The 27,283-nt window shown below is 36.5% G+C and overlaps 2 long non-coding RNA genes across 2 annotated transcripts in view; both read left to right on the forward strand.

Annotated features, from left to right (window-relative positions):
* Nucleotides 1-27,283, forward strand: part of LOC123379886 — a 143,211-nt gene that overhangs the window by 42,899 nt on the left and 73,029 nt on the right. The window lies entirely within an intron of this gene.
* LOC111562347 overlaps nucleotides 7,017-27,283 on the forward strand; it is a 42,973-nt gene continuing 22,706 nt past the window's right edge. The window contains exons 1-3 of the long non-coding RNA XR_002745549.2: nucleotides 7,017-7,282; nucleotides 8,355-8,400; nucleotides 11,078-11,112. This is a non-coding gene — a long non-coding RNA (uncharacterized LOC111562347). The remainder of the gene's footprint in view (nucleotides 7,283-8,354; nucleotides 8,401-11,077; nucleotides 11,113-27,283) is intronic.

Genomic DNA, 27,283 nt, shown 5'->3' on the forward strand with positions numbered 1-27,283 from the left:
TTTATAGCAATTGTATAAAGATGTAATTATCTCTGATTAATGCTGGAATTTAAGGTTTTGTATACATTAAGTTTTTAATTAAACAAGAACGTAATTGAACATGGAAGCAATTAGACTGAAGTGGTTCTCATGCCTTAGCAGCCTATATAAACAAACCAAAACCTAAGCCAGCGTCAATGCACTTGAATCCCAGACCATGAAACTTACAAAGGACAATTACAATCAGTGAAATAGGTTTTCCTAAACAGGACGAATGCTTAAGCTTTAGCCAATCAAATTGTTTCCTTGCTTTGCTTCAGCTTCTATATTAAAAAACTTGTCTTTGTCTCCTATCAGCGGAATGCTCCTAACTACCTTTGGTTTGGTGCTGCTGTATTGGAATCAATGTATGCTGAAATAAACTCTCAAAAATTTAAATGTGCCTCACTTTCTCTTTTACCATAAAAAAATATATGTAACTATATATATAACTATACATATATGCATATTTTACTTTGAGACCTAACATGATATGAGGGTTCTATTTGATATAATATACTAATTTAATATTAATATTTAGGGAGAAAATTAAAAAAAAATTTAATGTTTCTTTTTTGAGAGAGAGAGAGCGTGAGCAGGGGCAGGGCAGAGAGAGTGGAGACATAGAACCCCAAACAGGCTCCAGGCTCTGAGCTGTCAGCACAGAACCTGACAGAGAGCTCAAACTCATGAACTGTGAGACCATGACCTGAGCTGAAGTCAGACACTTAACTGACTGAGCCACCCAGGCGCCCTAGGGGGAGAATTTTTTTAATGACATGTAAATTTTGATACCCCAACTTGATTAAGTCAAACCATCTTTGATAACATATTAATACTGCAAAAACACTTTTTGGATAATTTGTACTGGCACTATGCAGGCAATACTCAAAAATGCATAAAAAGTTGTGTTCCTTAAGCTGATAATGTCAATTTTAGTATTTAATGAGAATTTGAAAGTCTTTTTTACATAGAATCGCAAGACCTTCTAGTAATAGCAAATTTTATCCACAATGAATTATAAATACCGGTTGTACTTGAGTTAAAATCAAATGTCATAAAGTAACTTTTCTCTTTCAAACATAGTCAAATACATTTAAACTACACAACACTTTTAAAGTAAAGAAACAGCTCACAGTGCCCTTGTAATGCCTGACCGAACACCAAGCCCTGACTCTTACCAAAGAGTCTTACCAAAGAGTCTTACCAAAGAGTCTTACAAAGCAAAATGTCAGTTTTGCAGCTTACTCCAGTAGAAGCTAAAGTGGTACTTTTTCACCAGAATTGTCCTGGCCAGAAGAATGTGCCTGGTGAGAGAATCCCAGAGATGGGCAAGCCAGATAAGCAAACAACAACAACAACAGCAGCAACAACCACAACAACCAAGTAAAAAGAAAATACAAATTCAAGAATACTATGGTATCAGAGAAATTTATTTCTGATAGTTCTGGAGACTTGGAATCTGAGATCAAGGTGCTAGTCTGGGTAGGTTCTGATGCAAGCCCTCCTTGGGTTATAGACCTCTTGAATCCTCACATGGTGGAAGGACCATGAGAGAGCTCTCTGGGGTCCTTTTTATAAGGGCACTAATCTCATTCACTAGGGCTCCACACTCACGGACTAATCACCTCCCAAAAGCCCCATCTTCTATACCAACATATTATAAGTTAAGATTTCAACACATGCATTTTGAGACGACACACATCCAGTCAATGACACAGCTGTCGTACTTGTTAACCAGCTAGAGGTGACTAATACTGATTTTAGTACCGAGAAGTGGATGTTGCTCTAACAAATGTCCAAAAATATGAAAGTGTTTTTGGAACTGGGTAATGAGTAGATGCTGGAGGAGTTTTGAAGTGCATTCTAGAAAAGGCCTGGATGATTGTGAACAGAATGTTTGTAGAAATACGGATCTTAAACACCATTCTTGGGAAGTCTTGGAAAAAGTGAAGAACAGGTTATTAGAAATCTCAGGAAAGGCGATCCTTGTTCTAAATTGGCAAGAAGCTTGGCTGATTTGTGATCAAGTGCTTTGTGGACAGTAGAACTTGCAAGTCATGAAATTCGATGTTTAGCAGAGGAGATTTTTAAGCAAAATATTGAAGGTGCAGCTTTGGTCTTCCGGATCATTTATAGTAAAATGTAAGAGAAGAGACATGACTTGTGGAAGAAAAAAAATTGTGAGGCAAAAAGGAGCCAGAACTTGGAGATTTGGAAAATTCTCAACCTATAAATATTCCAAAAAATGAGAAGGGTTGTTCTGAGGGGAACACTAAGGGTGTGGCGGAAGAACCATTTGATAAAGAGATTATGTGTGTGACTCATGGACTTAATCAGCCATCTCTGCAGAAGCCAGAACTAGAGATGGGATTATACCAGTTCAGTAACTGCCAGTTGGGGTTGAAGTGGACAGAAAATAAGAGACAAAGTGGAGGAAAGCTGTTAGACTTTGTAAATCCTACAGGATTGGAGCAAAGAGTTAGTTGACTGCGAATGTGCACTATTCTTCAAAAAAGGGAAGAATGGCCCCACAGGAAATCTGGAGATCGTCAATACTGCTCTCTAGATTTCAGAGGGTTGGATCACCACCTCAGTATCAACATGCCCTATGGCCTTTAGTTGCAGCCTTGGGGGTGGGAGCATCCTGCAAATCCTTAGAAGTGGGGCTGCCCACAGAGCTGTGAGGGCCTGGCCCCCGAGAGACTCAGTACGGAACCACTGCTCTCTGGGGTTTCTGAAGATGGGGCCACTGTCTCAATGGTTTGAGAGAGCAAAGCATTGAGCCAAAGAGGGTTGTTCTTAAGCCTTAGGATCTTGTAGAATTTACCTTTCAAGGTTTTGTACTTACTTGGGACCTATCACCTCTTTCTTCCTTCAAATTTTTCCCTTTTGAAATGGGAAATGTCTATCCTTTGCCTGCCCCACCAGCGTATTTTGGAGACACATAGCTCATCTGGTTTTACAGGTTCTCAGCTGGAAGAAAATTTTGCCTTACGATGAATCCCATGCTGAGTCTCACTCATACTTGATTTAAGTGATATCTAGAAAACAATTTGGACTTTAGACTTCAGAATTGATACTGGAATCAGTCAAGTTGTTGGGAGCTGTTAGGGTGGAATGAACATATTTTCCATGTGAGAAAGACATGAATTTTGGGGGACAGGGATAAAATGCTATGCCATAGTCCCCAAACTCATATGTTGAAGCCTCAATTTCCAGTGTGACTATATTGGGAGATTGGGCTTTCAAAAGGTAATTAAGGATAAACGTGGACATAAAGGTGGAGCCCTAATCCAAAAGGATTGTTTACGAGAAGAGGAAGAAGAGACAGAGATCTCTTTTTCTGCCTTGAGAGGACACTGAGAAGGCAGCCATCTGTAAGTCAGGAAGAGAGCTCCTATCAGAGTTTGAATCAGCCAGAACAATGATCTCAGACTTCCAAGCTCCAGAACTTTGACAACATAAATTTCTGTTGTTTAAGCCACCCAATCTAAGGTACTTGTTATAGCAAACTGAGCTAATACAACCTCCCTATGGTGCCAACCTGTTTTGGAACATAACACGAACAGGAGAAAAATTACATTGTTTTAAGCTAGTAAAAATTGGAATTGTTTGCTGAAGCAGTCAAACTGCTCTGACTAATATGGTAACAGAAGAAAAAATGTGGAAAGATAATAATAAAAAGACACATAGTAGCTGCCAGGAAGCTAGAATAAAACAATTATTTACCGTATGAGGCAAGAGATTTAGCATAGGATTTAAACATGCAGAATATTATCACTCAGTGTCTGACAAAGAAGATAGTAATTATGTTACTTCCTTGAGCTCTGTGAGACTTTCTTTCTTTCTCTTCTTTCTTTCTTTCTTTCTTTCTTTCTTTCTTTCTTTCTTTCTTTCTCTTTCATTCTTTCTCCCTCCCTTCCTTCCTTTCTTTCTCTTTCTTTGTTGCTTTGTTGCTTGCTGTCTCTTTCTTTCTTTCTTTCTTTCTTTCTTTCTTTCTTTCTTCTTCTTTCTTTCTTCCCTTCTTCCTTTTTAATAAATTCTTCACCAGAATGTCCTAATCATATGAAAGCCTGAATCAGATTTAGCAATTATGGGTATAGCAAAGTACCAGCTTGTTTTTTGTTTTTTATTTTTTTAATAGATGTCAAAATAAGAAATTAAGAATAAACTCTGAACAGAAGGATATATCCCTAACAAACACATTTCTGGTTTGGGGAATGAAACAAAAGTGGAAGAGTAACAATTAGCTGAAACACAGCACACAAATTGTTAAATCTGAGGTCTTGGCCAATAAAGAAAGTCAATTTAAATCATGGCCACAGTCTTGAATCGGAAAGTTTCCTTTATTTCCCAAATAAAAGAGTATATTTTCAATAGTTTGTTTGAAAGAGAGAGAATATGCATGACATATTAGAGCCATTACTTATCTGTTTCCATGTTAACATCTTGCTAGAGAAAAGCTTATTTTGTTCATCACTCCTAACAGGTGAGGCTATGCAAATGTGCCCCCAAATCTATAAGCAGCAACTACAGTCTCAGATCTCAGTGGTTGTACAAATCCAAGTTTGGTAGGCAGAGTAGTGGTCTACCAAGATGTCCATACCCTAATCCTTAAAACCTGTTGAGTATGTTACCATGGCAAAAGGGAATTTGCAAATATGATTAAGTTAAGACTCTTGATATGGAAAGATTATCCAGGACTATCTGAGCAGGCCCAATATAATCATAAGCGTCCTTATAAGAGAGAAGCAGGAGGGCCAGAGTCAAGAAAAAGATGCGATGATAGAATCAGATGCTGTGGTGATGTGACCATGAGCTAAGAAATATGGGAAGCCTCTAGAAGTTGGAAAAAGCAAGGAATGGATTGTCCCCAAAGGCTTCAGAAAGAATGGAGATGGGCCAACATCTTGATTTTAGTTCTGTGAGGACCATTTAATATATATGTTTTTAAGTTTATTCATTTATTTTCAGAGAGAAAGAGAGTGCAAGCAGAGGAGGGGCAGAGAGAGTGGGAGAGAGAGAATCCCAAGCAGGCTCTGTGCTGTCAGTGCAGAGCCTGATATGGGGCTCAATCCCATGAACCTTGAGATCACGACCTGAGCTGAGATCAAGAGTCAGATGCTTAACTGACTGAGCCACCTAGGTGCCTCTGTGTGAACCATTTAGATGTCTCAGCTCTGGGGCTATTAAATAATTGTTTCTAAGTCATTAAATTTATGGCTATTTGTTATAGTAGCAATAGGAAACTGATACCACAAGTTTATTCTTATCAACATCACAATACAATTGCAGTTCTGACTGTTTTTCCCTTAGAGGTGATTCCGGGATTCTGAGTCTCTTCAAACTAGTAGCTAAGTAATATGAACAGATTCCGAGTTTGCTGCAGAAAGCAGGAGACGACTGACCGATTCCTTAGGAGGTTTTTATGGCCAGAATTACCTTATATAAATTTCTTCCATCTTCTACTGACTAGAATTCAGTCATATGGCTCCAATCTAACTGTGGGAGAGTCTAGAAACCTAGCTGAAACACAGAAAGAGGGCCTATCTAGTGAATACATAGAATTTTATTAACAGTCATGTATAAAACCCTTTCTTCTCAAAACCTTTTAATGACTGTGATACATCTTCTTAAATTTACCATTGGCACGGATGTGGTTGAAACCAATAAGAATATTGTTCCTTTGAACAAAATTTTTTATTTCCTCCCTAGATTTTCATAGGATGCTTTTTATATTTTCCTCATATTTCATTTTTATCAAGGAATTATTTTAGAAGGAGTATATTTTATATATATTTGCATAGAACACAGTAAATCCTTCAAATTGAGTTGTATTGCTACTAATATGATATATACATATTTATATCAGTTGGTAGTTTTTAAAGTGGTAAAAATTTTCTTTGGTTATTTCAGATTATTACTTCTTTTTCGTGTTTTTTGTTTGTTTGTTTGTTTGTTTGTTTCCAAATCAGGATCCCTTACATTTCTTAAAATCAGACTTTGTTCCCCTACTTTCGTATAATCTTTTATCATTGACCTTTGTCATGACTTTTCTCTGCTTTCTGCAATAATTTCTCAAATTTATCCTCAGAATCATTTAAAAATACTTTCCATAACGTGAAGCGTAGTGATTTTAAAAATATGGATGTTAAATTTACCATTAAAATTTGGCTTGGAGTACATAGTAACTGTTTACTTGATGTCATAAGTGAACAAGCAGAACCAATAAATATTTTGTAGGGTTTATGTGAGGATAAAATTAGATAAAACTGTATGTCAGATATTTAGAGGTAAACCTCCAAACCCAGAATGACTGTTGACTCAAATATTTTGCACTTGGGGATATGACAATTGTTGAAACTTTTTCTAGGGATAGTGACTCAAAGATGAGGAAGACAATCTTCCTGTCTTTGGAGTGCATCTTTACATAATCAGAAATGACCATTTGAAGAGAGTGTTACAATTTTAAGGAGATCGTATGTGCTTGGAGAGTTTTCGTTGACACACAATGTTACATTAGTTTCAGGTGTATAAAAGAATATCCTTATGCTGCATATATTCAGAACCTCAAAAATCCATGTGTTGGCGCTGAATTTACAGGCACATGGTAATGTGTCCTGGGTTTTTTCAAAACTCCAGTTGGAAACTGTACAAAAATTCGTCTCTAATAGCAGCTGAAGCGTTTCAATTTGAGTAAAAACTGGTCACTTAACTTATAATTCATTGTTATAATTTGAGAACCATTCTCACATTCATTCTCCGGTTTTGTTGTTTCAACATTTGTGGGTCATTGGATTTCTTAAAACATTAAAGCAGATATCCTGTTATTTTTACTAATTATGATTTAATACAATTGGCAAACTACAAAGTCTAGTTCAGCATATCTAAAATTAGGTGACCCTCTCCCACTGATTTTAATAAATGTGCCAAATTTTTTCTCTGGAGCATATGGATAAATATTGAAGTGTGGTTTCAAAAAGAGTCATCTAATAATCACCTCTTGGGAAGAATTTTGTTTTTGAAACATCCTGTTTTTTCATATGGTATATATTATAGAACTTGAAAGCTGTATTATAATGACTATTGCCTCTTGCAACTAAGGAGAGTGTTTATACAATAGGAATGGCAGGTTTTAAAGAAAAACGTCCCGAAGCACTTAAATAAAGCAAATTTTCAATAATCTTTGCAACTTTACCTTACCCAGAATTATTTTACAGGATGACTGAAATAAAGTCAAAGCAAACATTTCTGTAATCATGTAAGTAATATCTATTCCTGTTTTATTTCCACAGATTGAACTATTTAGTCATAATGATGTATGTTGCCTAATGATTAATGATAGAAAATCAGGTTGAATCATTTCAGACCTTTTATTGTACATAATAATGATATGAATAAATTGATAAAACTAACAGCTGTTTGAGTAAGATCGATTACGTTCAATCAATGTTTCACAATTTCCAAAAGTGTACTTATCCATTATGTCTTTTTATCTTTACCACTACTCTATGAGTAAGATGAGAAAGAGGTAACATTTACGTTTTACCCAACATTTCTATTTTACTCATGGCCAAAGAATTAAGCAACCTGGCAAAGATCATAAACAAATTAGTTATAGACTTGGGAATAGAACTACTTTTGAAAATTCTGATAAATCAAATCAGTCCCATTAGTCTTTGGCAAATGAAACCTAGAGAATTATATGAAGATACATTAGGTCCTTTTCTAAACGAATGGTGGTCCTGTCATATTTATCGTCAAGCAATATTCTCAATTTATCTTGTTATTCTGATTTCATTGTTACTGTCTCGTTATGAGATAAAGTCATCTTTCAACTGAACTCGTCACAACTAAGTTTTTTAAATGTTTATGTATTTATTTTGAGAGAGAGAGAGAGAAAAGGGAGGCAGGGAGGGGCAGAGAGTGAGGGAGACAAGAGAATCCCAAACAGGCTCTGCACTAACAGTGGGGAGCTTGCGGGGGCTCAAACTCACAAACCGTGAGATTGTGACCTGAGCTGAAATGAAGAGTCAGATGCTTAAGTGACTGAGCCACCCAGGTGCCCCTCCTCACAACTGAGTTTTGTGTCAGACCTGAAGAGTTTCAAATGAGTTCCAATTGAGTTAAATGTTTTTTTATGCCTGTATATTCCACATTATGGAAACTACCAAATCATTTTTTCCTATGTGTTTGTACCATTTTGTACAGCAATGCATGAGAAATCCAATTGTTTCACATTCTTACTCACACATGCTGTTGGTAAGCGTTTACATTTTAGTCATTTTAATTGGGTTTTTATTGTTATTTAAATTTTGATGTGCATTTTTCAGATGCATAATGATGTTGAGCACCTTCACACATCCTTATTTGCCACTGGTGAGTTATCTTTTGTGAACCATCTTTTAAAATCTTTTGTACATTTTTAAACAACTGGGTGAGTTTCCTTCACACTGAATTGTTGAATTTTAAGGACTCTTTATATATTTTAGACACAAGCGTTTTGTCAAATATATTTCACAAATATTGAAAATATTTTATCGTTGTTTATGGTTTGTCTTTTCACTTTGTAACAGCATCTTACAGAGGACAGAGGTCTTCAGTTTTGATGAATTCTAATTTATCTTTTTTTAAGTTGTCTTCTTTTATGGTTTTGCTTTTTATGTCCTCCCTGAAATGGTTAGAAGACGTGACCACAAAGCAAAACCTCTAAATATTACATAAATACTTAAATTGCCACATATTTGAGTTTGGGTTTCTTGGTATAGATTAAAAGAAAAAAGATATGTACAGTAGCAACTATTTGTTCTGGCAATAAGCTAATCCTTTCTCGAGTAAAACCATTTTCACAAACAATTTATACTGCGATGAAGGTCTTTGTTTATTTATATAGGGAGTGTTTATTTTTCTAGGAAAGTGAACTTTCCTCTTTTCTCACATGTGTCACGAAGAACTTGAAGCTTTCTTGAGTGGTGGAAACATATTGATGCTTTTTTAATCAGCTCAGACTCAAGCATTGTACTGTAAATTGCACATGCAAGCTAATCCTCTTACGGAATGTGACGCTCAACAGAGAGCAACATCCAAGTCAGAAAAACGCCAGGAGCGCAATATGTTTCACCACTGCACCCACACAAACTGCTGGGGTGATGGTTACTGAGTGGGGCACATGGTAGCAGAATCTCCCAGATTTTAATGCTTTATTAGAATGGGATGAAGACAATCCACATTCAACAATAACAGTGTGCTCTCATGATATCTATCTTGTCCAAATCTCCAGAAACTTGACTACATTTCATATATGTGAGTGTTTTTCTGAAGTGAAACTGACTCCAAATCCTTCCTGTTTAGAAGCATTACAGTGAATACAGCTCTTTCTAAAATAAATTGACAATAACGTTTCTTCAGTATGCTGACTTCTCCCATAGCACTTTGTTTGTCTGTTTGTTTTCTGTTAATTTGTTTCTGTAGAGTATGGTTGGACCACCAAATGGATCCAATATGGCTAACATTTGCAAAACTGAAAATAATGGTTAAGCCCGTTTCATAGCCCAAAAGAGAAACAAGTTTCTTAAGGGAACTTATTTTTAGTGGTTTTGTTCTCTTCCATGTTATGTGAGAAGTAATCCATAGAAAATTAAGGTCCTTCTTGCTTCCAAATAGTGGGTAGAAATTTTATATATGGTCCCATATTGGATGATTAGTATGAAATTTGGTACGATCTGGCAATTTGTTGGGATATGGGAATTCTATAATAATGGAATATTTAGAGTGACCATAAATTATCACATCAAACTGATGTTAAAGAATGGTCTGTTTTAGGGGCACCTAGGTGGCTCAGTTGGTTGAGCATCCAACCCTTGATTTCAGCTCAGGTCATGATCTCATGGTTTGTGGAATTGAGCCCTGCGTTGGGCTCTGTGCTGTCAGAGTGAATCCTCCCTCTCCCTTTCTCTCTGCCCCTCTTTCACTCATTCTCACGCGCTCTCTCTCTCAAAATAAACATTAAAAAATTGTCTATTTTCTTTAAATAGTTTTCTATAAAATGGTGGGGCAACCATGGATTCTTATAGGATGACTTTGAAACAGGGGTTTTTACTGACATATCTAATGACCATTCTAGCTTGGCCACCAACAGACTTGGATTTAAAGAGGGATAGATTTCTGGAAGATTCTTTCTATATGAATTTCAGGGCCATACACTAAGAAACACAAAATTGGTACCCATAATAAAATTGATTAGCAATGGATCCATTCTGATCTCTACATTGCTTCCCCCCTCCCCTTTATATTTTGCTATTGCCAAATGCAATCAACATGCAATATTAGTTGTGGAGCCTAATCATATTCTAGAAAATTCACACTGATGTAGTATGCTTTTCCTTTCCTATGCAAAACCAAGAGCTTATAGAAAAAAGCAGTCTTTAAAATTCTGCCCTAACTTTTTATTTTCAGTAATTCCCTCATTCACTCATGGTAGACAAATTTTTGCTTCTATATTCCTATCATTTAGTTCTCCTGGTGGTTTGGTTTCTTAGCCTTCTTTTTTAAATGTTGGTATTTCCTAGGCACAATAAAGAAAACAATTACCTTAATTATCTAGTAAGTTCACTTTCTATTTTGCAAAGTATTTGAAATATTTACCATTCTTATAAAATAATTCAATTACAAAATTAATCTTTGCTTATTTAAAATTCTGATACAGTAAATGATGTATACAGGAAATATTAACTACCTCTATTTTCCATACCCTGAGTACAGAAGTGTGCACATTCCTAAATACTACAGTTTATTGCCCTACAGATCATTAAACAAATGTCTCATATAAAAATAAATAAATAAGTAAATAAATAAACAAACTATTTCAGTGTACCTTTTCTAATAAACTGTCTAAGTTCCTGTTCCTCAAATGCTCTTTGAACCAGCATCACCATATTACTGGTTCTTTCGTTAATGAATTAGTTATTATTAATTAGCTATTAAATCATTGATATGAGCTAATTTCATACTTGCATGACAATAATGTTTTTAACTTTTTAAAATTATGTTTTAACAGTATCATCAGAAATGCATACATGTGTGCACCAAAAGGTATGTGCATGAAGCTCATAGCAGAATTATTTGTAATAACCTACAAGTTGGGAATATTCTATATGTTGTGTATATGTAGGAGGAGGATCTTTTTGAAAGAAATCTTCAAGTTTCGCTGGTGTTCCCCCTAACCAGTCATTAAAGTGTGAAGTATTCACTTCCTTGGCTTCTATGACCATAGATTACTTTGGTCTGTCTCTCTCTCTCTCTCTCTCTCTCTCTCTCTCTATATATATATATATATATATATTCATTATAGTGTGTAGTCTTCTGTTTCTGACCTGTTTTATTTACTTACTACAGCAGATGTGAGATTCACCCTTGTTGTCACATGTAGCAATAATTGCAGAAAATTTCATAATATATGTTTTATATTCTTTCTTCTTTAGAAAGATATTTGGGACTTTATTTGTAATAACTAGCAGCTGGAAAGCGTCACAAAGACAACCTTTGGGTTATTGTTTCTACCGATTATAAATCAACTGCATGCCCCCCACCCCACCCTTGAAGGTATTTAGTTGCATTGAAATGGGACAAAAATTCTAGAATGGCCTGATGTATAGAAATCAAACATGGGTACACACTGGGTCATAGGGAACATATGTTGTCAATTTCTCTTTTTCTTGCACATAGTCTTTGCTCAATTGATTCATTTTGGTTAATTCAATTTACCTTTAAAAAATTTTTTTTCAATTTACCTTTTTTTAAATTAACTATGCTTTTGAATGTTTGAGTAACAACTTTTTCTATTTCTAAAAATCAAATTAAACTTGTTCTCTGTCCTCAGATAAAAATAAGAAAGCTCCTCCTAAGATGCTTTAATTTTACCTTCCCACATCCTTGATTGATATGAAGTCTTTACAGTTTGTTTTTACTTCTGTACTCCCAGAACAAGACATTTAGAAAGATTTTACTTCATTCATTTTTCCATTTGGCAGAAGGATTTGATCAAGAGAGTTAAAAAAAAAAAGTCACACTGCCCTCAAGTCTCCCTGGATGTATGTGGGGTTTCTCTCTCTGTCTCAGACTCTGCGACCATTTCAGCCAAGATGTTCTCTTTCGTTCTTGCCCCATGCCCCTCCCCCTGAAGTCCAACAGCATCAGCAGGATGCAGCAGGCCTTTGGTACCAAATATGATACGCAAGAAGATGTTAGTTACCTTCAGGAAAGCAGTGAATTACAGAGACAAGTTCACTTCTATGGCCACTTGGATGAAAACTTCCGTTTGGTTTTCTCAAAAATAAGTCAGACTTGATATGCTGAAAGAATACCTATGATCTTGCCTGACTTCACTCATATCTGGTCCATTTCTAGTGTTCCCTCTCTCAGGACACCATCAAATTATGCAAAGTAGAAACTTTGATCTCCTTCTTCCTCTTACCCTATATCCAAACCACTACCATGATCTGTTGCATTTTAATTTCTAATCCATGAATTCTTCATGAGTTGTAGATTGGCCTTAAGGGAATGAAAATTAGTTATTTGGGGGGGGGGCAACAAAACATTTTCCTTTTTTTGGTTCAAATATATATATATATTTTTTTTCTTTTTTTTTTTTTTCCCTGTAACCCGATGGAGCTGATTTGGTCATTGCAGTATTCTTTGACCTACTCCCCTTTCTTAAGACATAATATTCCAGCAGCAGTCATAGCCCTTCATTTCAAGGGAAAGAAGTTAATCTTACAATCTTAAATGCAAATTTTGGAAGTCACTTATCCTTGTATGGGCATTAGAACCACTTGGTCAATTAAAGCTTAAATCCTGTCAGAAAACTAATATTTCTATAGCTTCTCTGAAATAAAACTGCCAAATTATTTTTGGCTTCACAATGTTTTTTTGTGTGTGCATATTACTAAAAATAAGGTCAAAGATTTAAGAGTTTGGGTTTCATTTTAAATGAGGCTTAAATGGAAGAAACACAATATCTCTACTAAATAGCTACAGAAACAACTGGGCCATCACTGGTAAATTAGTTTGAAAACTAGGTTTGAATTTACATATTTGGGAAATCAAAACTCATGGAAATACTAGCTGCCAGATCTGTGACAAGTCCATGTTTCTGTTCTTTTCTGTTTTCCTTTTCAGATAGGCTTACAAAGTAAGTGCTAAATTGAAGGGAAGGACAGTAACATGGTAAATTAATAAAAACGAGATCAGAATATTCTTATCACAACAGGAAACTTTTTGCTTTCTTAATGCCTTTAATTTTCAATAATTTACTCCCTAAATTGAGCCTCTCCTTTTTTTTCTTTTTTTCTTTTTTTTTTGCCTAAAGTCATAGTTTGTAACTCTTCTGTGCATTTTGTCTATTTTGTCTTTCTTTACATTTCTTCTAAGCAGAAATAATCAACATATCTAGAAGGCCTGCCTTCTAAGAATATTAGGTCTGAAATGGAAATAAATTTAGTTAATATTCCTAGCTCTGCTTAACTTGGAGACAAATTTGAAACTTTCTGACTGTGGTAACTTCTAGACCTCTGTCCTCTAGACTGTTGAATGGACTCCAGAAGGAAAAGCCAAGCTTCCCTTCTAGTTTACATATCAGTATAATGAGCTTAGTTGATAAGGTCTCTGAAAATACTTCCAGAGTCATCGAACCCACTGGATTTCTTAAGCATTCTGGCTTCGTAACTTTCTTGGTTACAGTACATTTTCAATCCTGAGGATTTGCAGTGTTGGCGAGTTAAGTCCATGATCGTGTTTTCTCCCTCGTCCGAAAGACTGGAACATAATAAATGTGTACTTTTCCTTCTTTCCCCCTACAACTGGGAGATGTTTGTAGAGTAATGTTAAGCCATTTACTCTCCATGAAGATTTGTGTTTTCTAAAAAGGAAAATCATGGTTAAACAGGCCTCATTGTCCTGGAATTTATTTAAACTCACAAGCCTGTTATTTAAAGATAATTTTCATGCTTCATAGAGCTATATCAATTCACTGGAAAAAAAGGGAGGACTTTGTTATTGATGCTTTCCAAAACCAAAATAATGTTTATATATTTGGGCACAACTAATTCTGAAAACGAATAGGAACCAAAATGTGAACTGTACTTTTTCAGGGAATGTGTATATATATGATATATATAATATATATAACATACACACACATATATATTATGTACATACAGATATTTGTATGTATATACATAATATGCATATATACACATATATGTGTATATATATACTATATATGACATTAAAATTGTCTAAAATAAATTATATATAAATTGTATATGTCATATACTATACATAATATATATACATATATATGTACATACAGATATATGCACATGTATACATAATATGCACATATACATATATACGTATATATAAACATATTATATATGACATTAAAATTGTCTAAAATAAATGAAAATCTGTTATTTGTGTTTTATTGCTATTAGCAAATAAGACCATGGCTTAACATTTTCAAGATATACCTTCCAAAGCTGTTATAACAATTTTGCATAACTCTATTCACATGACTATCAAGGATTCTACAGTGTTACTAACTGCATTGAAGCTTTAACTTGTACCTAAAATAACACAGAATCAGAAAAATACAAATAAGTTTTTTCTTTTCATTTCCTTTCACAGTATTGTTGGACAGAAATGTAATTTTATAAATTTTAATGTTTAGACCCTTTAACATCCATTGACTTTTCCACTTTAGTCTTCAAATTCCGTGTTCTTATAACGCTCACATTTTAAAGTAGGAAAAGGCTGGCTAAACTCAGCAGCTACTACAATGTCACTCGTGCGGTTGAAGACACTCAGTTACCCAAGTTAAGAAAGTTCTATGTAGCTTCCAGTTATACCACTCGCATCATTAACAGGTCCTAAGACGCAAGCACACTGCATGCTTTCCAATCACTTGAACTAGTTTATTTTTTCATTAGTAAGATGCCAATGGGCACCCTATCTGCCAACTCCACATCTCTGGAAAATATCTGTGCGAGGCCAACTTCACCTCACAAAACTTTAACAAGAAATCACAGAACTTGGCTGCTTTGAAGGACTTCAGTGCTCTCTGGTGTCTTTTGTGGATGTTCTTTTTTGGACATTTTTTTTTAAGACAGAACATGGCTATAAATAATTAAATTTGAAAAATGTATTAAGAAATGTTTAGTAGAGTACTCATAAATTTCAGAAGGTAGGAATATCCTACCACCAAGTTACAGATACAAGGGCTGCAAAGGAATCTAAAATTGTGCCTTATTTCTTAAAAAAAAAAAAAGATACTAGAGGAGCTCAACATAAGGTTTTCCCCCTGCATTTAGAAGCCTGAAATCAGAGTAATTGCTATCACCAGCCCACACGTAAGATCAAGGGACAGGTTTTGAAGTAATGGCAACATGTAACAGGCTATGTCCCCTTCTCTGGCTGAGATACTTTTGGAGAGCGGTTTACCAGTTTAACAATGTAAGATAAGCTGATCTTGACAATTTCAGTATCATTTCTTCTAATGACATTAGTTGCTCTTTCTACTCCAATTCCTTCTAGATGCCTATTTATGTTAAGAAACACTGCTTTTGTTTAAACAAAAGAGATTTTCTTAGGAGGAGAATTTACACCACCTGCCCCTAACCCCAGTCTCCCTCATGTAGCTTAGTGCTCAGGAAAAATATGGTCCTTCTGTTTTAATTAATCAAATATCTTCCTTGTTAAATTGTGTTTATTTATTTTTGAGATCGAGAGAGCACAAGCGGGGGGGGGGGGGCAGAGAGAGAGAGACACAGAATCTGAAGCAGGCTCCAGGTTCCAAGCTGTCAGCACAGAGGCTGACATGGGGCTCAAACCCACAAACCATGAGATCATGACCCGAGCCAAAGTCAGATGTTTAACTGACTGAGCCACCTGGGTGCTGCTAATTCATGAAATATCTTGATAGAAATGATTACTGCTGTTTTGCTGTTTACTCGCAGCATAAAACTATACTCGTCCCAACAAAAAGATTCTTTTTTTTTTTAATTTTTTTTTTAATGTTTATTTATTTTGGGGACAAAGAGAGACAGAGCATGAATGGGGGAGGGGCAGAGAGAGAGGGAGACACAGAATCGGAAGCAGGCTCCAGGCTCTGAGCCATCAGCCCAGAGCCTGACGCGGGGCTCAAACTCAACGGACCGCGAGATCGTGACCTGAGCTGAAGTCGGACGCTCAACCGACTGAGCCACCCAGGCGCCCCCCAACAAAAAGATTCTTAACAATCAGTCATCTACAGCCCACACATTTAGACACGCTGTGTTACTACTGTGTGACCATCGTCATGCTTCTCTCTTTCCTCTTAGTAATAGAACCTCAAAGTATTAGCTAGGGCACATGTTCACCCCTCTTAAGACTGTATTTACCGGCCTTTTTTTTGCATATTTGTATGATCATATGACTAAATTCTGTCTGATGGCTTAATAAACATATGATATGTGAAACTGGGGTGTCATATCTGTGAAAGATAGCTTCTTACTCTCTATTTTTTCATTCCTTTTTTCTGCTGGTGGGAGGCCATCCTTGAAGAGGTAGACAAATATTGCATATTAAGGGGGGTGACATGACAACCAACATGAAGAAACTATGATCCTTAGATGATGTAGTGACAGAGAAGTGTCTGTTGATCTAGCTAAGATTAGCCTCTATTGTAACATATGTAAAGCAATCTCTTTGTGAAAAATTCAAATTAAAACAAAAGCATAGAGACATCCATTTGTGTACCACCCAGAATCAGCAAAATTTAACCTATTATTAAAAAAAATTAATGTTTATCTATTTTTGGAGGAGAGAGAGACAGAGCGTGAGCAGGGGAGGGGCAGCGAGAGGGAGACACAGAATCTGAAACAGGCTCCAGGCTCTGAGCTGTCAGCACAGAGCCCTATGGGGGCTCGAACTCAGGAACCGTGAGATCATGACCTGAGCCTAAGTCGGACGCTTAACCGACTGAGCCATGCAGATGCCCCAAAATTTAACCTATTATTAAAAAAAAGAAAACACTAAATAATTTATCTTTCTTTCTTAGAAGTAATTGCTGTTTTGAATTTGGTGTGTGTCTTTCCATTTGTGTTTTTGTAAGTGTATTACAAACATATGTATCCACCAAAAACAGTATTTTTGTTGCATTCCAAAAAAGTCTTATATGAAGGATATCATATTATACAATGGACTGTACAACTCTCTTTTTCTTCACACACTAGTTATGCTTATGTATGTATTTTAATCTCTTTTATTAACACTTTGTGTGTGTGTGTTTACTTCCCTTGATTTCCCGTGCTTTTCACAAATACTGCCTCACCCCCTTCTGGTGATTTATTGATACGATTTTTATTCTCTTCTGCATCTATTCTTTACTGATTTTCAAGTCACATCATCTGTATCTATTTTTTCAGAGATTATTTTATTTATTTTTAATTTTTTTAAGTTTATTTATTTATTTTGAGAGAGACAGAGACAACGTGAGTGGGAGAGGGGCAGAGAGGGAGGGAGAGAGAGAATACCGAACAGACTCCCAGCACTATCAGCACAGAGCCCCACGTGGAGCTCGAACCCACGAAACCGTGAGATCATGACCTGAGCAGATGCTTAACCGACTGAGCCACCCCGGCGCCCCTTTCAGAGATTACTTTCAAAATACAGGCATTATCAGGTCACCTGTGTGGCTCAGTCGGTTAAGCGTCTCACTTTGGCCCGGGTCATGATCTCAGTGTTCATGAGTTTGAGCTCCAGGACAGGTGCTGACAGCTCGGAGCTTGGAGCCTGCCTCAGATTCTGTGTCTCCCTCTCTCTCTGCCCCTCCCTAGCTGACGCTCACACTCTCTCTCTCTCTCTCTCTCTGTCAAAAATAAATAAACTTAAAGAAAATACATGCATTATTAATAAACTCTAAGATAAATAAAAAATCTGTATTCCACTCTTTTTTGTTTGCATTTTATTTTCTGTTCTATTTTTTTTTTAATTTTTTTTCAATGTTTTTTATTTATTTTTGGGACAGAGAGAGACAGAGCATGAACGGGGGAGGGGCAGAGAGAGAGGGAGACACAGAACCGGAAACAGGCTCCAGGCTCCGAGCCATCAGCCCAGAGCCCGACGCGGGCTCGAACTCACGGACCGCGAGATCGTGACCTGGCTGAAGTCGGACGCCTAACCGACTGCGCCACCCAGGCGCCCCAACTGTTCTACTCTTAAATAACCTGACGGTTAAAACAATTAAGTGTATGTTTATGTTTTTTAGATCTACCTTATTCATCTTGTTTTTATTATAAATACTTAATTCAATTCACCAAAAGACTCAATTGATCTCTTTCTTCCCCATTAATACTTGCGATATCTTTCTTAGTTCAGTTCCCTTTTTGCCTAAGTATACATGTTAGCACTTCTTTCAGTAGCTTAGAGGTAGTCAGGATGCAGCTTCAGGAGGGTGAGTAAAATGTTTATTATGCAGTTTCTCCCCTAAAATACCCACACACACATGCCCAAATGGAAAGTAAAATATCTCATGTGTTGTATATAGTCTCTATAAATGTTTAAAATAGCCCTGAAATCAAACATTTCTCAGGAAATCTAAATGACCAGCTTTTAATATTAATTTTTATTGAATAATTGTAAATGTATGGAGAGAGACAATTTCAGAGGATTGAATTCATATGGTGAATTTAACACAAGTAACATAGAAAAGAACTCTTGTTGGGGTGCCTGGGTGGTTCAGTTGGTTAAGTGTCCGACTTCTGTTCAGGTCTTAATCTCGAGGGGTGTGAGTTTGAGCCCCGCATTGGGCTCTGTGCTGACAGCTCAGAGCCTGGAGCATGCTTGGGATTCTGTGTCTCCCTTTCTTTCTCTCTGTCCCTCCCCTGCTCATGCTCTGGCCTTCAAAAATAATAAACAGACATTAAAAAAAATAAAGAAAAGAACTATTATTAAGTGTGTTTAAAACCATAAAGTAGATCTCTACTAAGAGGTCCACAATGGAAGATGGAGAAAGAAAGCTAAAACAAATGAATTCAAAAGAATTTTGTGTGTGTGTGTGTGTTTGATTTCTTAAACATCAAGTTAAAATAATATTAAAAATAGTATCTAATGGAAATCCTCCACACAACAATTTTATTCTTTTGACTGTACCATCATTTTATTTTATTATTATTTTTTACATTTTTTAATGTTTATTTATTTTTGAGACAGAGAGAGACAGAGCACGACTGGGGGAGGGGCAGAGAGAGAGAGGGAGACACAGAATCTGAAACAAGCTCCAGGCTCTGAGCTGTCAGCACAGAACCCAATGCGGGGCTTGAACCCACGAACCGTGAGATCATGACCTGAGCTGAAGTCGGACGCTTAACCCACTGAGCCACCCAGGCGCCCCCCCCTTCATTTTATTTTAATATAAATTCTTATCCTCTAAATTAATCCCCACTCTACCTATGTCTGAAATGAAGCAATGTGTGTTGCATAATTATTTTTATTTAATTATTTGTATCATAAACACTTTCTTGTTAATCTGCTTTGCATGCAATTGGATTAAAATTACTGTTTCTAGTAAAAATTATTTAAAAAATTTGTTTATGTTCAGTGGCAATCAATGTCCCTTTCAGCTTTAAGGTTGCAATCAAAAGAGAGGATATAATGTTATGATGAATAATCAAACAAAGATAGTTTGTTGTCCAAGCATCAATAGCCACATTTTATAAAGCGCATGCCCAGGTAGATATACACTGTCACATATGTCTATTTATATTATCTAGCCTGCTCAGTTCACTCATTTTTAAATTTATAAACATTCAGAGGTTGTTCCATGAATAATGTTTCATTTTGTCTTTAAATCAAGTAGTTGTCTTAGGTGGAAATCTGGGATTCGTCCTTACTATTCTCTTCTTAGCATTGGTGTCTGAATGGTCATAGGTCCTGTCCACTTTAGAATGCACGTTAAAGCATGTTTTAAGAAATAAATCTAGTATGGACAGCACACAGTGTAATGTGATTAAATATATCATAAGATATTAACAGTTTTCTTATGCACCATGGCATGAAAAAGGGTTCTAAAGCACTAGACGTTTTCCATATGGTGATTCCTGAAGCCAGAAACACTATAATTTTAGTTATTAAGAGATGGAGTGAGACAGGAGGAAGGAACACAGCCGGGAGACTATATGTGGTGGCAGTGACATGAATTTTGCCAATGCATTTTTCTCCAACTTTGGATTTCCCAGGGTGAGGAGAATGTTTTTTGTAACATTTTCAAGGAAAAAGGCATTTTCTCTTAGAACGTTTTGTTGGTAGCTCCTTAAAATGGAAATAAATTAATCTAATAGACCAGTAGACAGGATAGAGAAAGTTTATATGGAACAGAAGTTCTTATTTTAATCTTCAAATGTCAAATGAAGATATGTGAAGGAATGTAGTGTTTAAACAGACATTTTCAGTTATATGGCAAAGAGTACTATGTGCTCACCGTCCTACTTCCTCTATCCTGGGCCTGGAAAGACTACAATCCTCAGGCTGCACTCAGTAAATGTTGGTGTCATGTGACTAAGTTTTGATCCATGTTGTGTAGATGATGTCGATGGCATATTTTTATAAAAAAATAAGTCCTGCTCTAAGTCTTTTTTTCCTATCACATAGGAACTTTAGAGGCCACCTGCACCAAATGACATAGCTAAAACATGGACGCAGCCTGGTTCATGAGTCACTTGCTTGAAAAGGAGAGGTGCTCAGCAAAGCTCAGAGATGCACACGCCCGTACTGGGCTGGGGCACGAGTGAGAAATCCACTTTTATCACAGTAAGCCGATGAGATGTTGAAATGTATCTTTTTATCCTGTCCTGACTAATTCAGAACACTGCAGTAAAATATATCCTGTCCTGACTAATACAGAAAATAAAAATAAAAAAAAACACCCTAAAATATGTGGTAATAGTGAAGAGCTAAGTGCAGGTGGTGAGGACTCAGGTGTTAGAGGCTAGAAAGCTGGCGATCACTATTATCGAGTGGGAAAACATTTAGTAAGTCTAAGATATACAGTTGCTGAACCGACTGAGCCACCCAGGCGCCCTAGATATTTGTTTATTTTTAAAGTTCATTTATTTATTTTGAGAAAGAGAGAGATAGAGAGAGCATGCACGAGACGGGAGAGGTAGAGAGAGAGGGAGAGAGAGTGACTCCCACAGGCCTTGCATTGTCAGTGCAGAGCGCGACATAGGGCTCCAACTTAAAAACTGTGAGATCATGACCTGAGTCAAAGAGTCAAGACTTGGACGCTTAACCGAATGAGCCACCCAGGTGCCCCTCTTCCTGATACTTAAATTGAGGAAAGAATTGTGGGTATGATTTCTGGCACAGTGAACTTACTGGAAGTAAGTAGAGCAGAAGCCTTCTAAGATTTGACAAAAATATACTAACAAGGAAACCTGGCTTTAACATCTAAAATAAGACGTGGGTGGGGCACCTGGGTGGCTCAGTGGGTTGAGCCTCCAACTTCGGCTCAAGTCATGATCTCACAGTTCATGAGTTTGAGCCCCTTGTCGGGCTCTGTGCTGACAGCTCGGAGCCTGGAGCCTGCTTTGAATTCTGTGTCTCCCTCTCTCTCTGCCCCTCCCCCGCTCATGCTCTGTCTCTCTCTCTCTCAAAAATACATAAACATTAAAAAAATAATAATAAAATACAATAAATAAATAAATAAGACGTGGGTTTCCATTATCAAGAGGCAGGCATCTACTAAAGAATTCTCATTTCATATGGAGACAAGTAGACTCATAGGCAGGGAGTAAATTCTTAGAACCTAGAGTCTGGGAAGACGTTTATAAGAGAGTTGTTTCCCTAGAATAAAGGAGGAATCTCCCTCAATCCCTAAGTAAAGTGCTTTCACAATAGCTACCCAGTGAGATTTCAGTGTTTCTATCAGCCCATGACTGCGGCATGTCTGATTGCACATGTTCATTGCAGGCATTCTTTCCTAGTATCAGATTTGCAGGAGCAGACAACTTGTCATTGCATTTTCTAGGTCATTGGACCTACGGCCACAGCCAGACTTGTGAAAGACTACTTGTGAAAGACTACTTGTGAAAGACTTGTGATGGTCCTGGTCTTTAGACACATGCACTGATGAAATAGGACTAAATAGAACTGACTCCTTGAGAGGTGGCACATATGTTCAGTACATGGGGAAAAATAGAAGAGGTTGGGGACCATAATAATGAACTCTTGGAGAGATCATATTGGGTTTTCACCACATCCTATACCTGATTCTGACCAATGGAATGGAGACAGGCTCATCCTAACATTGTCTCTCCTACAATTCATTAGTATGGTCACCAAACTGTAGCCCAAGTCTGTACCCAGATCTTGAAAATATTTTACATGACCCTGAAGTCCTACAATGTGTTTGGAGCCTTGTGTTCCAAATGGCCGAACTACAAGATTATTGGAACATTGGTAGCTGTTGTGCATATTTAGTATTTGTTACACAGAGATAAATAGATATACATGTGTGTGTGCGCGTCTCTCTCTCTCTTTATATATATATATATATATATATAATTTATATAAATAATATAAATATTATATATCATATATATTCACATATACATGTTACTTTGTAATATAAAGACATCCCTATTAATTCTGTATTAAGAAGTATTTCTTATAGCAAGTAATTCTATTGGGAGAATTGGGAGAGTTGGGAGAATACAAAATATTCTTGTAGACAATACTTCTAAAATACTACTGAACAGTGGGAACCTGTAGGAAGGTGATCCTGTTGAATTATTTCTCTGTAAAATGCACATAACAAGGTGTAATTTTCCTGTCTTTTGGAAGACTAGCATGGATGTGTGCAAAACACCCAGCACAAAGCCCGACATATGGGAATGATTGATAACTGTTAAGTGTTGGTGGTAATGCCATTTTACTTTCAGAATGGAGAGAAATTATGAAGAATACGCTGTACAAACAGAGCAAATATCCCATCGAAAGGGATATGAGGCTCAAGTGCTCCTCACATCTGACCCTCACAAAATGTGTCATTTGACAATTCTCTTTCCAAAATGTGTGCGTTTAAATGATAGAAAAGAAAGAACCCATAGCATAAAGGGGAAGTGACAAGATACATGTTCAGTGGTTTTGAACACAATGTGAGATTTTTTCTCCCACTCGTACTACCTAGGGGCTCCCACTCCCTCGGGTCCACTTGCAGGGCTCAGGTATATTTCAGGCTGGAGTGGATGGAAGGAGAGGAGCAAAGTCACCCATTAGGCACCTGCTCTGTTGACTGAGAATCTACTTGGACCTCTAGCATGTGCTCTCTGTTGTATAATTAAGAAAGCTTCATGTGCCATATCTTAAAATATAAAGTGATTCATACCCAAATTTTTAAAACACGTAGTTATTTAGGAAATTGTCTTGGGGCTGAGTCATTTGGCTGTTATCTTTTCATTGTCCACTTTTTCCCATCATTTTTCCCTCTCTGATTTACACTGTGCTCCTTTTCTGCCGTTATATCTATCACTTTAACCGTTTATCATAAAAGATGTTTCTTAATGTAAACTTTGATTAATCTGTTGGCAATATGCCACCTGGATCCACAAATAGAATTTTGAAAATCAAGACATCAAATTAGACTGATTGAGACAGATTTCCTTTTAGAATTCTGTAGATGAGAGGGGAAATTATTAAAGCATGAGTTTGAAAATAATAGATATCAAACTCTTGCAAAACAACATTTTTGTCAGCTAATTGTAAATGAATGAGAAACATATGGATTAAGTTTCCATCAAAAACACACACATTTATAAATTCAAGGGAAATTTGTTTGGCAGAAGCCTTTTTTTATTTTGCCAATTTCAAAATATTTGAAAATAATTTGAATGTTTATTTCAAACATAAAAAGTCATAGGATATTCATTATTACAAACTCAAAAAGAAGAAAAAACTATAAAGTGACTTCTACAAAAATAAGCTTATACAGTTGTAATTTTGATAGCCCCTTGGATTATTTCAAATGTAATTACCTGAAGGGAAAGAACATCATGTTCTGCAAACCAGAAGCGTGTTGGAAAACTCAGGAAAATATCAAGGACCCAAGACATGAATCTATGCTGCTTACTCTCAAATAGAAAAAGGGCAGAATCTTTCCAAATAACTTAAAAATACATTTCATATTACTAATAGCATTTATCGAATTTAATATAAGAGGATAAAATGTACTGTGTATCGTTGGTTTCAAATACTAATTAGCCAATTTGACATTAGCTCTTATAACATTAAACAAGACTCAATTGGAATTTGGTTAGAAATAGTGGCAAAAATACTAGGTGATCATGTTAGTCAGGACTTTTTTTGGTTTAGTAGTAGAAACCCTACTTTATTTTAGATAAAAACATTTAATTTTTTTTTAGCAGAAAAGGAGTACATTGGGTCATACAATTGGGGAGTCCAGATCTTGGGCTGAATTTTGTTCAAGCAGGGACCAGGGGCTCACTTCCTGATTCTTATTTCCCCTCTCCGTGTTGGTTTCTCAGGCAGTGTTTACAAAATGTCTGTGAAAAACCCCTAGCTCCTGGGTCCCCTAACATAATAGCATTAGGGGAAAACAAACTCCTCCTTTCGAAAAGTTTTGTCAAAGAACCTAAGGAAGTGCAATGATGCTGTGTGATGTGTTCGTCTGTTCCCAGGCCTCACTCATGGAAGAAACCCTGGCAGCCTAGGAATCAATGTCATCCAAAGCAGATAGACTGAGGGCAGAGGCCTTGGTTTCTTAGTAAGTAGGGCTGATAGTTCCAAAAACAAAAGAGAAGGAATATTGAATAAGGCACCTCAGAGATTCACAGGAAAGAACACTTGATTTTCTTCCAATACTATCTACAATTTCTATAAAGTTGTTGGTATTATTCACTATTCTGATACAGTATACTAGATGAGTTGTTTTTTTTCTAAAATATGACAAAATGAACAATTTAATGTTCCCTGTTTGGTTAATTGCGTTTTCCTCCAAAACACTCTAATGCGTTTTAATTGAACAGGGCTAGGGAAAGTGAACTCTTCCCTCTTGGAACTTTCCTAGACTATTTTTGTTTTTCTTTCAGATTGTTTTCTGATTCTCTTTTCTCTTCCTTATCAATCTTCAATGAGGCTGGGGTGGGAAGCCTGACCCTAAGTGGTGGCTCTCCCAGGACACCTTGACTTCAGAAAGGCTGGGACTGAAGCAAACAGGCAGGGGTCTCAAAGAAGGAAGATATGGATAGGGTGACAGGTCAGTTCTGCTTAGAATTGAAGAGATATCTCTCTTTGGTTTTCTTTTTTGACTACACTCATCATCAGAGTGGTAAGAATTAAGAGCCTTGGTCAGTCAGTTGGGGACAGGCACAGGGGAAAGGAGTCTAGGAAATAATCTGGTCAATCTCTAAAATATGTGAAGTGGGTTGTAGAATCTCAGGCTATGCAATGAGATAAAAAACTAACTGCATAGAGTTTTGGACACAGCCCTGGCTAGTGATAAAATATATCCTCTGTGTAAAATCTATTCACTCTGTAATCAGAACAGGGCTGATTGAGGATTCTAAGATTGTGCTTGTCATTTTTGTATCTTCTTTGATGACAGGAATACTGGTCATAGAGGTCACCCTCTACGTGGTTTCAAAAAGGAAAGATCTTCATGAAAAGGCCTAGACTATACCAGAAAGGGAATGGGGCTGGGTTTCTGTGTCCCTACGTTCTATGAGTGCTATTAATAAAACAGATATTCTAAATTCTGTCTTCACTTGCTGCAAGGAGCTACCTCATCTTGGAATATTAGTGCCTTTTAGGTCTTGAGTATTTGCATGTACTCCAGAAATTAGGCCACAGGGAAATGATAAGGAAAAACTGAAGCACAATTCAAATCCTTAATAACCAGAGAAGCATTAAAATCATTGCTACTATAATCTGGTTAAGGGCTTATCTTGGGATCATTTGAAAACTAATGATCTAAATCATGTACTTGGGAAAAAAAAGAAACAATATTTTTTTAAGGAAAGGGAGTAAGAAAGAAAGAAAGAAAGAAAAAGAAGAAAACCCTTAAGTGTAAAGAGTGTTTTGTTTTAAGTATAGAAAAATCAGGGCGTATATTAGCTATTTGCTTTGTGGTTTCTTGAACACCTTCAAAAGGCATATTTTTCATGGACAGAAAAAAATTAGGTGTGATTAAAAAAATAAAGTCTCAAGGATGTTTTCAGATATTTTTTGTCGGATTTTATAAGAATTTTATTTGGATAATGTTAAGCAATATAATCCTTGTGCTTGTGTTACATTCCATTGTAACAAACCAGGTGGACAATGTCTTTGTTAGTGGGCCTTAATCGACACATGTTTATGCTTTCATTTGTACCACTCATAGAGTGAAGCAGTATTTCTGTAATTCCTATTTTATGATGTAAATAACTCGGGAAATATTTACTTTGCCTAATAGGTGTAGTACGATAATGTTTATTAGCCTTTGAATCGTCTTTGCCACCTTCACTTCACGGAAGTCTTGCGTGTAGAAATATGTCAACACTTAAGCACGAACTACTCATTAGTGTAACAGTTATTTTCTTAGTACAATACACAGACACATCATGAGGCAAACAAGGACAACAATACTTGCTAACATTTCTCCAACACTCTTTCAGGTAACAGTCATTATTCTAAGTGTTTTACCTGTGTGAACACACTTAATCCTTAAGGCAACCTAATGGAGTAGCGAATTATTATCCAAATTTCACTATGAACACTCTGAGCACAAAAAGGTTAAGTAACGCCTGAAGGTCATGCGACCAAATAAAATCCCACCACTTTCTTTCCTACGTTTAATTTTCTAAAGCAGTTTTGAACATGCATTAAAAGGATGCTTAAGGGGGACATTGGTGGCTCCACCGGTTAAGCGTCCGACTTTGGCTCCGGTCACGATCTCACGGTTCACGGGTTCGAGCCTTGTGTTGGGCTCTGTGCTGAGAGCACGGAACCTGGATCCTGCTTTGGATTCTGTGTCTCCTTCTCTCTCTGCCCCTCCCCCTCTCATGCTATGTCTCTCTCTTAAACATCAGCATTAAACAAATTAAAAAAAAATGCTTGAGTCCATGAGATGAATTATGGTTAACAACAATCTTTGTAATTAATGTATGTTAAGAAATCATGTGGCACAAAATATACCAAAATGGCTTTAAGAGCAATAACTTCCTAAAATTGA

Source organism: Felis catus, chromosome C2, assembly GCF_018350175.1.
Source record: "Felis catus isolate Fca126 chromosome C2, F.catus_Fca126_mat1.0, whole genome shotgun sequence".
In the NCBI taxonomy this organism is placed as follows: domain Eukaryota; kingdom Metazoa; phylum Chordata; class Mammalia; order Carnivora; family Felidae; genus Felis; species Felis catus.